Raw genomic sequence first — 18,603 nt, forward strand, 5'->3', positions numbered from 1 at the left:
GCATTGTGCTGACTGGGATATTGAATCTTACACCTCAAATAAGCATGCTTGTGGCTCAAACAGGTAAGCAGTTACGTACGCATATGTAAACGGCCAGCAAAACGTGAGACTGCAAGGTAGGAAACAAACTGGCGACTTATATTTTGGGACGAAATGAGTACTACAAATAGCATATGGTCATCTATTTCAATACAACATCACACAGAAGGATTCATCACAGTTGCTATACTGGTGAGAGTACACAAGTGAGCACCAATGCTGCTCGACTTGTCGTGGCAGTGTTTATCAGCGTCCCATATACAGTCGCATAAATCGTTTAAGTACGTGAGTGTTGACAAGCCAAGCAGGAAAGCTCGATGGAGCCTTCAAAAAATTTACACTGTCCGATAAGAGCATTTTTTACTGACATCAGAGAGTGAAGATAAGCAACCACCGAGTGTGACGTCTGCAATGAATGGCAGAGAGTGATAAGCCAGGTGGCTCACAATCAGCTTCCACTTCCTTTTTAAGTAGATGGTCTGGGTTACCAGTCATTCACCGAATAGGTGTGTGTGTGTGTGTGTGTGTGTGTGTGTGTGTGTGTGAGGGAGGGAGGTGAGTGGTATGGAAAAATAGACTGTCCAGCATGTTTCAAGTGGGAGAGTTCTCATGGAATATTCGAAATATTATTATTATGACACAACCGGAAAGAAAGGAAGGAAGTTAGGGTTTACGGTATCATCGACTACGGGGCTATCAGACATAGCACACAAGCTCAGACGGGGAACCTAAGCAGTTTTGGAAAACCACTGTAAAACTGAACTTGGATCACTGAACGGGGATTTTAACCTCCGTCCTCCTGAAGTACGAGTCCAGCGCTTCGTCATTTCGTCACCTTGCATAGTTACACTGCACAGACATACATATGCGGAAAATAACCATTGGTCGGCTATAAACTGACGATCACAACAAAAGAAATAAAATAGATAATGAACGAATATTAGATTTGCTTTTGAGAAATATGTATTCGGCAGACGAACATCCGACCAACCTTTTGGATGATGGAAAGCTGAATGAATTAACACAATTACATCTTCAAGAACTAAATGAGAACCTTCTATGTCATAATTCTTATTTATATTAAGAATGCCGAAATTCAGAGACGCATACAAATGAAGAACATACACTGTTCGCCATTACAACTGTCGTGCCAGGAAGGATAGAAAACAAGAAAATGTTTCTGATTGAGTGTATGCAGCATAGTTGGAAGAATACATGATTTATGGGTGACGTGTGGGTATACAGAGTCTTAAATGTCGTAGAGATCTGTGATCGCTGGCTGCAATAATGGCTCTAACACTGTGAGCTTTGACGACTGACACAGATAGGTCATTCAGTGTTGCTTCAACAATATACGCCAGAGCCCATCGGTCGTAGTGACTGGAGAGAATTAGCGCGCCAGTCTATTGGCAACCCATGGTGCTGTCTACGGTGACAGATAACGTCACGAGATGTAGAAGGTAGAGCACAGCGTTCGGTCCTGACACGTCAGATTTGTAACCCCTGCTGACCAAACCACTAGCTATGCGAAACAGAGGTGATCACGTTGTGTATCGAACGGCACCCAGAGGAGTCACGCTATGTATAGCTGCCGTTTGATGATGAGAAGCGCCAGAGACGGATATGCCCGTTGAGACGCTGTGCGTAGAAACGGGACTTGTCTGAAAAGACTACACGGTGCCACTCCCAGTCTTCGTACTGCCTGTTTTCACGTGAAGTGGACACGGATTTAGGTTTGTGCTCCAAGTTTCAATGTGTGAAATCTTAATCAGCGTTATTCGAGAATGTTATGTAAGTAGTATGGCTAACCCGATTCTGGAACACCACTTAAACGACGTACTGAAGAATGCGATATCAGTGAAGTCACAATCCAGGAGTGCATGCATTTGACCTGGAACAGTGCGTGTGTTAGTGGGGGTTGCCTATATGCAGGGACAGATTCAGTTACTTATAAGCTAGACACTTGCAAAGACAAATTCTTCGCATTTATCAAAATTAAAACACACACACACACACAGTGTGTGTGTGTGTGTGTGAGAGAGAGAGAGAGAGAGAGAGAGAGAGAGAAAGGCCTAGGTCAAAGATATACACTCCTGGAAATTGAAATAAGAACACCGTGAATTCATTGTCCCAGGAAGGGGAAACTTTATTGACACATTCCTGGGGTCAGATACATCACATGATCACACTGACAGAACCACTGGCACATAGACACAGGCAACAGAGCATGCACAATGTCGGCACTAGTACAGTGTATATCCACCTTTCGCAGCAATGCAGGGTGCTATTCTCCCATGGAGACGATCGTAGAGATGCTGGATGTAGTCCTGTGGAATGGCTTGCCATGCCATTTCCACCTGGCGCCTCAGTTGGAGCAGCGTTCGTGCTGGACGTGTAGACCGCGTGAGACGACGCTTCATCCAGTCCCAAACATGCTCAATGGGGGACAGATCCGGAGATCTTGCTGGCCAGGGTAGTTGACTTACACCTTCTAGAGCACGTTGGGTGGCACGGGATACATGCGGACGTCCATTGTCCTGTTGGAACAGCAAGTTCCCTTGCCGGTCTAGGAATGGTAGAACGATGGGTTCGATGACGGTTTGGATGTACCGTGCACTATTCAGTGTCCCCTCGACGATCACCAGAGGTGTACGGCCAGTGTAGGAGATCGCTCCCCACACCATGATGCCGGGTGTTGGCCCTGTGTGCCTCGTCGTATGCAGTCCTGATTGTGGCGCTCACCTGCACGGCGCCAAACACGCATACGACCATCATTGGCACCAAGGCAGAAGCGACTCTCATCGCTGAAGACGACACGTCTCCATTCGTCCCTCCATTCACGCCTGTCGCGACACCACTGGAGGCGGGCTGCACGATGTTGGGGCGTGAGCGGAAGACGGCCTAACGGTGTGCGGGACCGTAGCCCGGCTTCATGGAGACGGTTGCGAATGGTCCTCGCCGATACCGCAGGAGCAACAGTGTCCCTAATTTGCTGGGAAGTGGCGGTGCGGTCTCCTACGGCACTGTGTAGGATCCTATGGTCTTGGCGTGCATCCGTGCGTCGCTGCGGTCCGGTCCCAGGTCGACCGGCACGTGCACCTTCCGCCGACCACTGGCGACAACATCGATGTACTGTGGAGACCTCACGCCCCACATGTTGAGCAAATCGGCTTTACGTCCACCCGGCCTCCCGCATGCCCACTATACGCCCTCGCTCAAAGTCCGTCAACTGCACATACGGTTCACGTCCACGCTGTCGCGGCGTGCTACCAGTGTCAAAGACTGCGATGGAGCTCCTTATACCACGGCAAACTGGCTGACACTGACGGCGGCGGTGCACAAATGCTGTGCAGCTAGCGCCATTCGACGGCCAACACCGCGGTTCCTGGTGTGTCCGCTGTGCCGTGCGTGTGATCATTGCTTGTACAGCCCTCTTGCAGTGTCCGGAGCAAGTATGGTGGGTCTGACACACCGGTGTCAATGTGTTCTTTTTTCCATTTCCAGGAGTGTATGTTAGTTGTGTTAATGTCAAGGCGAGTAAAAATCAAAAATATTTGTTTCTGAATTACGTAGGCACACACACACACACACACACACACCCACACACACAGTGAGAGAGAGAGAGAGAGAGAGAGAGACAGAGAGAGAGACAGAGAGAGAAACGCCCAGGTCAAAGATATATGTTAGTTGTGTTAATGTCAAGGCGAGTAAAAATCAAAAATATTTGTTTCTGAATTACGTAGACACACACACACACACACACACACACACACACACACACACACACCCATGTGCAGACTGCTTACCGGAATAAGGATAATTACAGACCTCTACAAACATTGGAATCTCATAAAACTGCATTGTTTCTCAAAACATGTAAGACTCCACACACTTTACAACCACAATCAAGAATCACATTAAATATTTCCATTTCTATATAGTCTGCATTACCTGTTAAAATAAATACAGCTTGCTTATTGGCGCTACTGAAATAACACCCATAACCTGTAGCCTTAGATCAATAACCAATGAGTCATAATCTGTAACCAGCAAGATGTAACCTCTAATCCATAAACTGTAGCCCAGTTTATGGTGAGTGGGGAATGATAATCACTGGGTTGATCAATGATAGTGGTCAATGATAGTCAGGGATCGAATGATGGTTAACAGTCAGTGATGATGAGTGAATTGGTCTATGATGGTCTGTAGTCAGTTTTGATGACCAGTGCTCAGTGATGATCATGGAACTGGTCAATGATGGAAAGTGATCAATGATGGTCAGTCACCATTGACTTTTGCAGACCATTTAGTATGCTGTCACGTCTTTTTATACTTTCCAACAAACATTAAGACAGTTAATACTATTAGCACAATTAGGGAATGAATACCATTAGCCCAAACACATAGTTTGATTCAACAACTGCTTAATGCACAATAGGATTTACCTTGATATTGTGTAATCAGTAGTACGTTAGCAGAAGCTAATTAACTGTGATCTATACTGTGGCTTCAAACACTCTTTGTAGCTTGACATGCAAATGAAATAGTAGAACACTAGAATGAGAAGATAGTGGAACACTTAGACAGTGCAATGCTACAATGCTAGAGTGCTAGAATGATAGAAAACTAGAGCAGTAGAACACGAGAATTATAGAATGCTAGATTACTAGAACAATATTATGGTAGATTGGTAGAGTGGTGTAATGTCAGAATGCTAGAACGGTGAACTGTAAATGGTGAATGGTAAACTTTTAAATGGTAAATAGTTAAATGGTTAATGGTACACTTTACCATTAGATCTTCTGTTGATGGATTTTGAATTACAAGTTACACATTAAGGGGTATGAGTTATGGATTATCAGTTACAGGTTATGACTTATAAGTTATAGGCTACAGGTTTTGGGTTATAGGTTATGGGTTTTTGGTAATATTATTAACTAGTGTCATCAAGCATGCTGCATGTATTTTAATAAGTAATACAGACTATATAGATGTGCAATAATTTGAAACTTCATTTCGATTGCAAAGAGTGCAAAAGCTTACTGGTACATAATATGAGAAAATATACAATTTTATTATGCTTGAATGTTTGTAGGCATCTATAACCTTACTTGTTCATTTCCTTAAGGAGTCCGTGTGTGTGTGTGTGTGTGTGTGTGTGTGTGTGTGTGTGTGTGTCTGTTTATGTATTTGTACATGACAAACAATATATAAGTTTATCAAAGAGTTTACTTTCAACATATCAGGTCTGTCCTGTTGTATTATCTTCTTCGTAGCTGTTTCGACTCTCACATCAACTTTAGTAGTGATATTTGTCCAAGTATACTAAAGTTCAGGTCGTGTATTACGAAATAATCACCATTAAAGAGCTTTATTTGCAATAAGATCGTCAGACCACCTTCTTCCTTCCTTCTTAACACATTGCTTGCTCAATTTTTCTTTTGGATTGTTGTGTGTGTTGTCACATTATACACTTTTCACAACTGTACACCTTTCATTAAATGTTGGTGCTATTTAATAATTGATTAGAGGAAGTATGTCTATAAATGTTTAGAGTGGCTGGATAGTAGTCCTGAGTCACTTCTAATAAAAGCAATGAATGTCAATCAATATCATCAATTATATTTTTATAATGTACTAAATGACATATTATATTTGCCTCTCCTAAAATAATGTTTAAGAAAAATTTAGATGTGGAAATATTTAATTTGAGGGTGTGCTGTAACATACATCAAATGTAGTAACAATTAATTACATTGTTCAGTAAATCAGACTGCCTCTTTTTTAAGTGCTTGCACACTTAGCAGAGTATGTTAGCTAACCTATGTTATCTGCAGTTGTAAGCTTTGTCAGGTTAGATTTATGACATTGCTCATCTAGTCCTAACTTACTGTATAATGTCAACTGTTAATTTATCATGTTATGTGTAACTATTTAGGTAAGGAAATAGCATTTAAATAGAGTTGACAATCATATTTTTGGCACTAATTTCACGAATATGTGTGTATGTGAAAAACAACATTACGATATTTGATATAAACATTGCAGATTTTGCTTGCAGACATATTTTTGTAGATATATTTCAGATGGAAAGAATACTGTGACACTTTACAACCAAAGACCTGGAAAATAATTAATCTGAGGCTCTGCTGTGCCTTAATCCAGGCTTAGTATTCATATAGAATAATGAATGTCACCATCTGTTGACTAAGTCAACCAATAGGAGCTTAAAGCAGTAGCTGATTTTATTTTGCGTTTTTGAGGTTTTGCAGAATAGCATTTTAAATGAAACTCAAGTTCGACAGCTACATGTTACTAAATAGTTAATTACATTGCATAAGCAAATGTTGCATTTTAGTTCTTTGTAAAGAGTATGATTTATTCGTTCTAGTATTGCATACCACTGTGAAACACTTGTTGGATGGTATGCTATATCATATGAGTTATTAGGGCTTCTTCGCATTCCAGTCACATATTTTGTACATGGGAGCTTTTTCTGTTGGCTTTGAATACTATACAAGCATTTGCAGGCCGATCAAAGGGGTCACTATTTTAATTATTATCTGTCTTGAGCATAAAAGTTTATCTAAAGTATATTCTGTATTTGGCAATCAAGTGTCGAATCAAGCATCATATGATTGTAGTTGAAATCGATAATGCTATTTATGGTACTACATAACTACTAATCACTCTTTGATCAATGGGAACACTCATATTGCTGTAATTGTTCTATGAGACGTGTGTATTCTGAATATTGTGACAGGCAGTTATATCTGGTACTTGGCACCACAGCATAAGTGAAGCTGAAGTAGAATATCAGGGTTGCTGAAAATGTTAATTGGCACGGTGATATCATTACATGTAACTATAAAGCATTCTAAATGCTGTAAATAAACAAAAGGTCTAAATGCAAACTGAAGTACTAAAAATATTTAGTTACTTACGTATTAAATCTTGTGACACAAATACAAACTGGCCTCCATTACAGCTAAGTAGCCTACAAAGAATACTGTAAATATTAACATGTGCTGTGTCACAGTCTTCTTCTATGATGTTTTTTTTTATAATTAAAGTTCATCGTTCGAGCGTTAAAAGACGACATTTACTTCCACTTCTTAATAGAGAAAAAACTTTCGAGAATTAATCGTACATGATTCAAGTTGTTGTGGACAGCAGTGGCTCTCTGTGAGTTACCCTGTCGTAATTATAAAAACCCATAGGTCGAGAAAGGAAACAGATATCGTCCACCTCTCGATATTTCAGTGTGTTAGCTACATTTCAATGTAGCGATGTATGACCAAAATTAAATCATATGCAAAGCCTATGCAATCCGTTTTCATCTCTGCAAACTTTCCAGATTCCGTGCAATGACTTACTTAATTTGATTCTACACAGTAACTATAACAAAGAACGAAAAGAAATTCAGTCCTCTGTGGAGCGAAGATATGAAGCTATAGGATGTGAAAGAATTAATTTCAATATCTTTCTCAAAATTTTTTGATAATTGTTTCACAGCGGGCAGCACGTCTTCTCGAGCACTCCGCCAATTGCTGTAACACGGTTGCAAGACACACACAGGACATAGAAGCCGCATTGCACCGTTTGGCACTGGATCGCTGGAACATTGGTCGCTCACGAAGAACGAGGTGCTAGCGTTATCAACGAACGCCTCTGCTAGCGCCCCAAGGGACACCCTCAACAATGGTCGCTGTGCTAGCAGTCCGCATTGTTCTATACATCCTCTTTTTTAGTTCACCTCCAGAGTCTGTACTCTGTTTAGTCATATAGAACAAATGTTTACATTTTACACTTAACTTCATGGAGGAAACACATCAATGCATGTTTACAGACTCAAAGTTTCGAGTCATCACTATGTTTCCACAAATCAGACATTCTTGTGTTATCAGTTCACACTATTCCTTAAACTGAATCATATGCGATTCAAAGAAATGAATATATGAATACTATAAAAGCTACCGGTTTTTGCCTATATTGTTAAGGAAACACCATCACTTTACAGATGAACGTCTTTTAATTGTTTGGAAGTCGGGATGAGTCACAGTAACTGCCGCTGGAATTACACATGAAAAACATAACAGTATTCTTCAGAGTTTACCATTCTTTTTCTATATTGGCTTTAGTTTGTAAGTTTGCTAGTTCTTCATTTAATCTCGTTTGGTACAGGTGTCTGATAGTATCCTCTTGTAGCAAGTATACCTTATAAACGCTTTCATGCTGTTGGTTTAACACTTGTTTAGTTATTTTTTTTCCATTTTGTAAAAAGATCTGTTTTGCAGATTAGTAAGAAATGATCTGATCCTATATCTTGTCCTCTATAAACTCCTGTGTCCCTTACTTGGCCCGCTAGCTTATCATTTACTAAGATGTAGTCAATTATTGATTTAAGACCTCTACTGGCCCAAGTATATTTGTTTATATCCTTTTTTCTGAAAAAGTGAATATGTGATTTTTAAATTGTTGTAAGTGGCAAAATCTCTTCGTAATTTTCCATTTTCATTACTTATTGGTTACCAAAACGGACCTATAACATTTGTTATTGCGATATTTTATTTTCTGGCACTGAAGTCACCCACCATAATAATCTGATCAGTAGTACTATATTTACTCAGAGTCTTCTGTAGTTCTTCATTGAAGCTTTCAGGCTCATCTTTTTCCCCTTCTTCCGGTGCATATACACTTATAAAGCTTGCGTTACCCTTTATCAGTTTCAGCCTGACTCTACGTATTCTTCCACTTACGTACGTACAGTCTTGGCTGTCTTTTTCCCATTTTTTATGCAGGAGCAGTGCTACACCTTTGGTTGCTCTTTTATGTTGTCCACCACCACTATAGAACGTAATGTAATCCCCTACATATTTATTTCCTCTTAATTTCTTTTTAGTTTCTGTGAGTGCTACAGCATCGATACTCATGTTGCTTAGTATATTTACTAGTTCTGCCTCCTTTTGGGAAATTTTTCTCACTTTCCAGGTTGCTGCTTTGATGTGTCCATTCATCCATTTTCGTTTGTCCGTTTTCATAGCCTTGTCATTTACCTTTGAGATCATCCTGTTTCCGAGAATCGTTTGGGTACTAGGAGTAGTCTGTGTTTTCTGAGATTTAGTTACCAGCCATCTGCTCAACTCCCTTCTAGGAGGAACAGGATTTTCTTTCGGGATTATCTTCCTTAGCTGATATGTTACGGTTATTTAAAGGTGCCAGAACTAAGTTCGCCAATCATCCTCTCCCACTGTCTTTGTAGCCTGTATCCACTGTGTGTCACACATTGTCTAGGGGACTCACGACTCATGGCTTCTATGATGTGGGAGTAGGGTTTGTTGGCAGAACTGCATTGAAATCCTTGAGGTATGATTGATTTCTTAAATTTCTGTGGAAATTTCCCAGAGTTTTGTTTCTGCAAACAGGTATCAGCAGCATGAGCAGACTCCGGTGTCCTTTGCCAAACTTTGATTGTTGTAGAATAGAAAAGAGAAATGAAAGATATCCTCAGGCTTCGAAACATAATACCATTGGGGTCGAAGGAGTAAGAGTTGGTGAAGGGAGGCCCATAGGAAAGAAAACAGAAGAAGCTTGACACAAGTAAGTGAAACTAATGTCAGACTTAGCTAAGGGTCAATGTGGTTGCCACCCACATACTCCTAAGACAGGAGCCTCCAGGGGGGGGACTACTCTTTGTCTGGAATAGAATTTGTGATCTAGGGAAGTAATATAATATTATGTAGGCGAGGCGTATGATATAGAGTAGCATAAGGAAAAAATAGTTTACAATAATGATAAAGTAGAAGAAATGTGTTAATGAAACTACAAATCTATAGCACAGGATGTGTCGAGGTGCCGATACTGGGGCAACTTGATAAGAGGAAACTGAAAGAATTTCAAATATGGTGCTATACAAGGGTGTCACATCTTCTGTTTCCCGACGAGTGATTATATGAAGAGGAAAGAAACAAGATTGTGGAATACCTTTACTATAAAAAGGACGTGGTCGTAGAGCATGTTGTGTAGAGAATTAGAAAAATTCTTCAAAGTGCCCATTTTTGCAGGATATTTGTCCAAGGCATGATGGAAAGCTTTTGTGATGTTTGGAAAGTATGAGAGAGGTAAACGCTCAGTCAAAGTTATAAAATGGGTAGTAGGCCAAGCCTGAATAGCTCAGAAGATAAGAACATTACCCACGGAAGGCTAAGTTCCTGATTCGAGTGCTGCTCTCACAAGCGGCTTAAGTCAGGGAGTCTCACAACAGCACATGCTTCACTCTGGAGAAAACTACTCACGCTAGATGGTAAATGGTACATATAAAACAGGTTCTGCATGCCGGAGATGTTCTCAGATGTAAAGATTTGTAGACTCTCGGAAAAGAAGGTTGACAGTAGTAAACCGACATCGTGAAAATATGATAGATGAGTTAGTAGATCTGTTTTTATAATTTTAGTCTAATGTGAGCTTTTAACATTTAAACTAAATTGTAAGCATATGATGATTTTACGTCTGATAACTAAACAATAAGGTTCCTTTAATGTTTTTTTTACAAACAAATATGTAAACTTGAAGCTAAATTGTAAGCATATGATGATTTTACGTCTGATAACTAAACAATAAGGTTCATTTAATGTTTTTTTTTTACAAAAAGATATGATGACTCTAACACGGGGACGTGGTATGGACTACCATCTGCAACTGTATTCATCTTAGGACTTTGTTGATTGTATGGTTGGTTGACTGATTCGGGGAAGGGGACCAAACAGCGAGGTCATCGGTCCATCGGACTGCGGAAGGGTAGGCAATGAATTCGGCCGTGCCCTTCCAAAGGAACTATCCCGGCATAAGCCTGAAGCGATTTAGGGAAATCACGGAAAACTAACTCAGGATGGACGGACGATGGTTTGAACCGATGTCCTCCAGAATTCGAGTCATGTGTGTTAAACACTGCGCCACCTTTTTCGGTGGTGATTGTATGTATCTCGTGTTATGCAAAGTGCTCGTCACCTGAATAGTGTTGCCGTTAACCAGTGTTTAGCTGCTCATTCAGCTGCAAACAAAGCAAGTATATGCTTGCAAACTTCTGTCGCGCTACCGAGGAAACTATGTCGTAAGTGTGGCTCTCTGATCCAGTCGTTGCTGACTGTCGTAATGCGTACTATCGACAAATTAAAGGTTGATGTTTAATTCAAATAGAAATAACTAAATTATAAACTTTCTACCCTCTAACAGCCGCATAACGAACCTCTCCCTTCAAAGAGAAGTTACTGATGACAGACACATCACGTTGCCTTTGTAATCATCACTCACACAAATTAGATAATAGTTTGATATTATGTTGATCTTCATTGTCTTCACAAAAAAGAAGAAGTAATTATTCTACAATTCGAATCGAGAACAACTGTCAACATGACCTACTCTCGTAGGAAGATCGTAACCAGAGTCTGGAAAGTTGCAAAAGTCGTCTGTATGCCCAAGAAAGGAAGTAAGACTAATCCACTGAATTACAGACTATATCTCTACCGTGAATTTGCTGTAGGATTTTGGAATATATAGTTTGCTCGAACATTGTGAATTATCTCGAAGGAAACGATTTAGCGACAAATAACCAACGCGCAGTCAGAGAATATCGTTCTTACGAAACACAACAGGCTCTTTATTCTCTCGACGTAATGAATGCTATTGATAGGGGCGTCAAATTGATTCCATATTTTTAGATTTTCAGAAGGCTATGGACACCGGTACTCACAAACGACTTCTAATTAAATTGCGCTCCTATGGAATATCGTCTAAGCTGTGTGACTGGATTCGTCATGCACTGTCAGAAAGGTAATAACTGACAAAAAGTCATCGAGTAAAGCAGAAGTAATATATGGCTCTCTCGAAGAAAATGTTACATGTCCTCTGCCGTTCCTGATCTACATAAATGATTTACGAGACAATCTGAGCAGCCCTCTCAAAATGTTTGCTGGTGATGCTGTCATTTACCGTCATGTAAAGTCATCAGATGATCATAACGAATTGCAAAATTATTTAGACAAAATATTTGTATAGTGCGAAAAGTGGCAATTGATTCTAAATAATGAAAAGTGCAAAGTCATCCACACGAATAGTAAAATCAATTCCATAAATTTCGATCACACGATAAATCACACAAATCTAAAGACAGTAAACTGAATTAAATACTTAGGAATTACAACTACGAATAACGTAACTTGGAACGACCAAACAGATGATGTTATGGGAAAAGCAAACCAAAGACGGCGATTTATTGGCAGAACGCTAACAAAATGTAACAGGTCTACTTTTATGCTGCTTACAAAAAGTTCAAACAAGAGCAGCACGTTTAGTATTATCGCCGAATAACAGAGAGAGTGCCACGGATATGATACACGAACTGGAGTTGCAGTCATTAAAACAAAGGCAGTTTTCACTGCGGCAGAAACTTCTCATGAAATTTCAGTCACTAATGTTTTCCTCAGAGTGTGAAAATAGTCCGTTGGCGTCCACCTACGTAGAGAGAAATGGTCGTCATAACAACATAAGAGAAACCAGAGCATGCAAGGGGAGATTTAAGTGTTCGTTTTTCCCGCGCGCTGTTCGGGAGGGGAACGGTAGAGAAGCAGCTTCAAGATGGTTCGATGAACCCTCTACCAGGCACTTATGAGTTGCAGAGAAATCATGTAGTTGTAGATTTGGATATAAATGTATGATTTTCGCAAGACGAAATAGTTTTTTGATTCTGATTTAGGTTGAGTGTAAGTAAACCATTGCTAGATTGACGTCAGTACAATAATAACATGAAAATGTTATTCTAATCTTTTAAATTCACTTCTGAGGTAATAACTGATGAAGACGGAAAAGCAAAACAAAATTGGTGAACTTCATTTTCAAATGTTCCTTTACAAAGGACAATTAGGGAATATTGCCTCAATTTAATTCTTTTGGCACTGCAAAGATGAGTGATGTAAATATTAGTGTCAGTGGTGTAGAAAAAAAAAGCTGAAGCCGCTAAAATCGGACAAAACTCCAGGTTCCAGTGGCATCCCTGACAGTTTCTACATCGAGTTCGTGGCTGAGTTAGTCGCACTATAAACTATAGTTTATTGTAGCTCCTTTGAACAAAACACCATGCCGAGTAGTCGAAAGGAAGCACAGGTCAGACCTGTTTACAATAAGGGTAGCAGAAGTTATCCACAAAACGGCCGTCCATTGTCCTTGACAGTCATACGTCGTAGAACAGAACGTATTCTGGGCTAAAATGCAATGAAGTATCTCGAACAGAATGACGTCCTCCATGCCAATCATCTTATATTTCGAAAACATCGATAATATGAAACTCATCTTGCACTTTTCTCGCATAACATCTTGAAAGCCATGGATCAAGGCAATCACGTACACCTTCGCTTATTGTCGAAAGTACGATCATACGACGCATCAAGAGAAACTTGTGACGGGATTTAGCATGTTTGCTTGGATAAAGCGTCATCGAAAAATGTGGAAGTAACATTAGCTGTGTCCTAGGGATGTATGTTGGGACCCCAGCTATTGAAGTTATACATTAATGACATCGCAGACAATGTTAATTGTAATCTCATACTTCTTGCAGATGATAAATTTATTATATCAAGTTATTCCTCAAAAAGCTCCACAGATATTCAGTCGGATAGTGACAAGATATCAAAGTGATGCAAAGGTTGTCAATCTGAGTTAAATGTTCAGAAATGTAAAATTTGACATTTCACAAATCATAAAAATGTAGTAGCCTTTGACTTGGCTACATCAATATATGTATCAAGCAGGCTTTCAGGTGACGCTAAGAGAACTATATGGCTCCATTTGCAGAAAAGGAAAATTAGATAGCATTAAACATACGATAAAATTACACTCCTCTCTGCGTATCTCAATTCGATATCTTGAACCCTTCTGCAAATAAAAGTGTTGTAACTCCGTTCGCTAGTTATCCACTATACTCCGCAAGCCGCTGTACAGTGCATGACAGCGTAGGATGGTGGGTATCTCGTACCAGTTCTATCCCTGTTCTATTCCGTTTGCGTAATGAGTGTCTGTATATACACCTCAACACCCTCGTTAATCTACCTTAATCTTAGTCGCGTGATCCCTGCGCAAGATATATGATGCTGGCAGCAGAATGATGGTGCAATCTTTCTCGATAACAGCTTCTCTAAATTTTCTCACAAGGTTTCTCGAAAACTACGTCGTTTTTGTTACAAGGAGTCCAACTGAAGTTCCCCGAGAATTACTATTACGTTTTCGTATAGGCTATTGAAAGTGATCTTAATAAAGAAAAAAGATAAAGAAGCTTATATGAACGTGGACTTGTTTGCTTTACTTCTGTACTGCCTTTTTCTGAATGTATAAACTGTGTATGAATGTGAACTGTTGCATATCAAAAAAATTGCATTCATAGAAAAGAAATATGTGCACCAGCTAATCTCACGTTTACAGTTAACAGCTAAACTTGTCTGCAAGAATGAGAAGCAATTCTGACTGCGAAATGTAAATGAAAATGCCTTGTCTTAACCAAGACTGAATTTTACAACAACAAAAAAATTGCTCTGGACGTTACTAAGAGAAACTAAACTCAACACTGTTAATTGACCCTGTGAAACTGAAAACTCATATCTCCTGTATTTGGCTTATCTGTGTCATAATAGAAAACGTAATGCAGCAGCTGTCGTAGAAAAACAAGAAAAGGCACGCCTCTGTTTCTAAGCTGCTACTAATTACAGAGAATCACTTGGTTCTCATAAAATTTAGCACTCATAAAGAAGACTGTTCATCAGGTAAAGTGAGCTAGATAATGGTACAGGATATTTTTCTCAAGAAACTGTATTAAAAAAATTCATCTCAGAAAAATTTCTTGGCACTATTACATTTATAAAATCTCACCATTGAAGGCTTAGCAAGCAGTAAGAAAATATTTTATTACAAACACAATTATAATGATCAACACTGAAGAAATACAAAAACGTAACGTAACATGAAAATTTATTCTGACACAAGAACTGTCATACTAAAGATTACACTCTTTTCTTCTCTTTTCATCTTTTCAAATGCATTAATAAAAATAACATGGAATTCCTGAGTTGGATGTCTGTGCTGAATCAAGAATGCCCAACTAAATGCTACCGCAATAAAGCGAAACACGTTCACTCGTTACTTTAAATCCCAATCTTCTCAAAATAGTATCCACCTTATAAACCCACCTCATTTGGTGCATATTTATAATATTCCTTTTGTAATAATTAGATCTTTCATTAGATCAATAAAATATTTCCCAAGAGTACCATGTTCTGCGTCCATCGTGTACATGCTATTTGCCACGACATCTGACTACAACTCCCCATCTCCCCTTCTCTCGATTAACACTGAACACCTAAACATATTCACAGAGCAAAGACGACCTAAATAGTATACGGACAGAACAGCATCTCTACCGAGACTGCAAACGCATAACTAAGCGATATAAATATTATATGCAAGGCCTAAGACATTCAAAAACAATAAAATTACCTAAAACATTATACAGACATAACTTTCACTACCCCTCAGTCTCTCTGGTCTTAATTTTACAGAGTGAGATTTATAAGTGACATAGTCCACAAAATTATCTAGCGAAGTTATGAAATATATTAGAAAAGAACACCAGTTCAAACAATGGAATGATATCATGAGAATAAAAAAGTAACTTGTTTTACAGTAGTGGCAAAGGCTCAAAATCGTCTTGCACAGGCACAGAAGCAGAGTAATAAACACCAGTGTGCACTAGGCATATGTAAAACAGATGTGTAATATAGTATAATGTTGTTGTTGTGGTCTTCAGTCCAGTGACTGATTTGATGCAGCTCTCCATTCCACTCTATCCCTTGCAAGCTTCTTCATCTACGAGTAACCACTGCAACTTAAACCCTTCTGAATCTGCTTAGTGTATTCATCTCTCGGTATCACTCTACGACTTTTACTCTCCACGCTTCCCTCCATCACTAAATTGGTGATCCCTTGATGCCGCGTCCAACTAACCGACACGTTCCTCTAGTGAAATTGAGCCACAAATTCCTCTTCACCCGCACTCTATCTGTAACTCCCCATTAGTTACGTGATGTACCCATCTAATATTCACCATTCTACTGTTGCACCACATTTGGAAAGCTTCTATTCTCTTCTTGTCCAAACTATCGTCCATGTTTCACTTCCATACATGGCTACACTCCATACAAATACTTTCAGAAACGAATTCCTGACACTTAAATCTACACTCGATGTTAACAAATTTCTCCTCTTCAGAAACGCTTTCCTTGCCATTGCCAGTCTACATTTTATATCCTCTCTACTTCGACCATCATCAGCTTCTATTCTCTTCTTGTCTAACCTATTTATCGTCTATGTTTCACATCCATACATGGATGCATTCCGTACAAATACTTTTAGAACAAGACTTACTGACACTTAAATCTCTACTCCATGTTAACAAATTTCTCTTCTTCAGATACGCTTTCCTTTGCATTGCTAGTCTACATTTTATATCCTCTCTACTTCTATAACCATCAGTTATTTTGCCCTCCCCCACCCCCCAAATATCACAACTCATCTACTACTTTAAGTGTCTCATTTCATAATCTAGTTCCCTTACCATCACCCGATTTGATTACACTACATTCCATTATCCCCGTTTTGCTTTTGTTGATGTTCATCTTATATCTTCCTTTCAAGACACTGTCCATTCCGTTCAACTGCTCCTCCAGGTCCTTTGCTGTCTCTGACAGAATTACGATGTCATCGGCGAACCTCATAGTTTTTATTTCTTCTCCATGCATTTTAATTCCTACTCCAAATTCCTCTTTTGTTTCCTTTACTGCTTGCTTAATATACGTATTATAACATCGGAGATAGGCTACAACCCTGTCTCACTCCCTTCCCAACCGGTGCTTCCATTTCATGCCCCCCGATTCTTATAATTGCCATCTGGTTCATGTATATATTGTAAATAGCCTTTCGCTACCTGTATTTGACCCCTGCCACCTTCAAAATTTGAAAGAGAGTATTCCAGTCAACCTTGTCAAAAGCTTTTTCTAAGTCTACAAATGCTAGAAACGTAGAGTTGCCTTTCCTTCTAAGGTAAGTCGTAGGGTCAGTATTGCCTCACGTGTTCCAACATTTCTATGGTATCCGAACTGATCTTCCCCAAGGTCGGCTTCTCTCAGTCTTTCCATTCGTCTATAAAGAATTCGTGTAAGTATTTTGCAGCTGTGACTTATTAAACTGGTAATTCGGTAATTTTCACACCTTTCAACACCTACTTTCTTTGGGATTGGAATTATTATATTTGAGCAGTGGTAAAAATAGACGTTTTGAAGAGCGCGACGCAGCGCGTAGTGTGAAGCAGTTGCCCTGCGTTTCTGGCGGTGGCGCCGCTGTGGCAATCGCAGCTTTGGTGTCTCCCTCTGGTGGGAAAGGGGAAGGTTTTCTGTTCACGTGCATTTAAGGGGCATTATGTACTCGCCAGTCGGTCAGTCTGGGTGAGTCTGGAGTCAGTCTGGGTTCAGTCTCTCGTCCCCAGCTTGCTAGCCTGTCTCTCGTCCGAATTCGTGTCGCAGTGAGAGAACTCGAGTGGTCTCCCGGTCGCGGGCTGAGTTCCTGCGTCTGAGTCTGCGCGTTAGGCCGCCAGTCTCCTCGAGTTGCGAAGGCGACGGTCATTGGCGGTTGGATCGATCGGTTGGTCGGTCGCGCACTGAGACACAACATGGCATGTCTGCCTTCAGCGTCGGCGCATGTGAGGTCGCAACGTGAGTCCAGTGGGCCGCGCCGTGTAGCGAGGGGTAGTGGCTTCGCAGCCGACACGAGCAACAGGAGTCAAACCAGGACATCAGTCTGGCCGGTGCGATCTGCGACGCAGTGAGACGGGGAGATCGGCGCCCCTTCCTGCGTTCGTTGACGCGGCTGGCAGCGGACGGTTCGAGAGCGTTTTTGGGGTGCTGCGCCAGGTCTTCGCCAGAAAACGAAGTTAATTAGAAGTTAAGTGATTGGTGATATGTTGTTTCATTTACTTATTAAATTCTACTTGTTTTCTTGGTGAGGTCACCAGCCTCTTTGTTTTGAGATCGTCCCACCATTCTTCTCCTTTTGCCCAACCGTGGGAAGGTGGTTATTTTTGAGTTGGGTGGTCCGTTTTTCCCTTATAAAGTAGAGGCGGGTTAGAGCAACCTGCGGTTCGGGTTGTTCGGTAATTTCCCTATTAATCTGCCGTACGTTAATAGCTGCCTCTGTCATGTTTGTCGGATTCGGCGTGTTAACGAATTTATTGCTTGAAGTGTAACGGCCTCATTCCTGAACTATGTTTTTATCTTGCCTATAATCTTTAGAGGCCGTATATCTGTACTGCAGAGCATGTTTGGCCAACCTTGTATAATTTAATGTAAGATTGCATTTCATGGGCTTTTATTTAGATGGTCATTTCAGTATATAAAGTTGCCACCCTTCCACCGTAAGACTTTTCTTAGAAGTTAAAATCAAGTTACACCTTCGGTGGCAAGTTAATATTTT

Source organism: Schistocerca gregaria, chromosome 1 (genome assembly GCF_023897955.1).
Source record: "Schistocerca gregaria isolate iqSchGreg1 chromosome 1, iqSchGreg1.2, whole genome shotgun sequence".
Classification (NCBI taxonomy): Eukaryota; Metazoa; Arthropoda; class Insecta; order Orthoptera; family Acrididae; genus Schistocerca; species Schistocerca gregaria.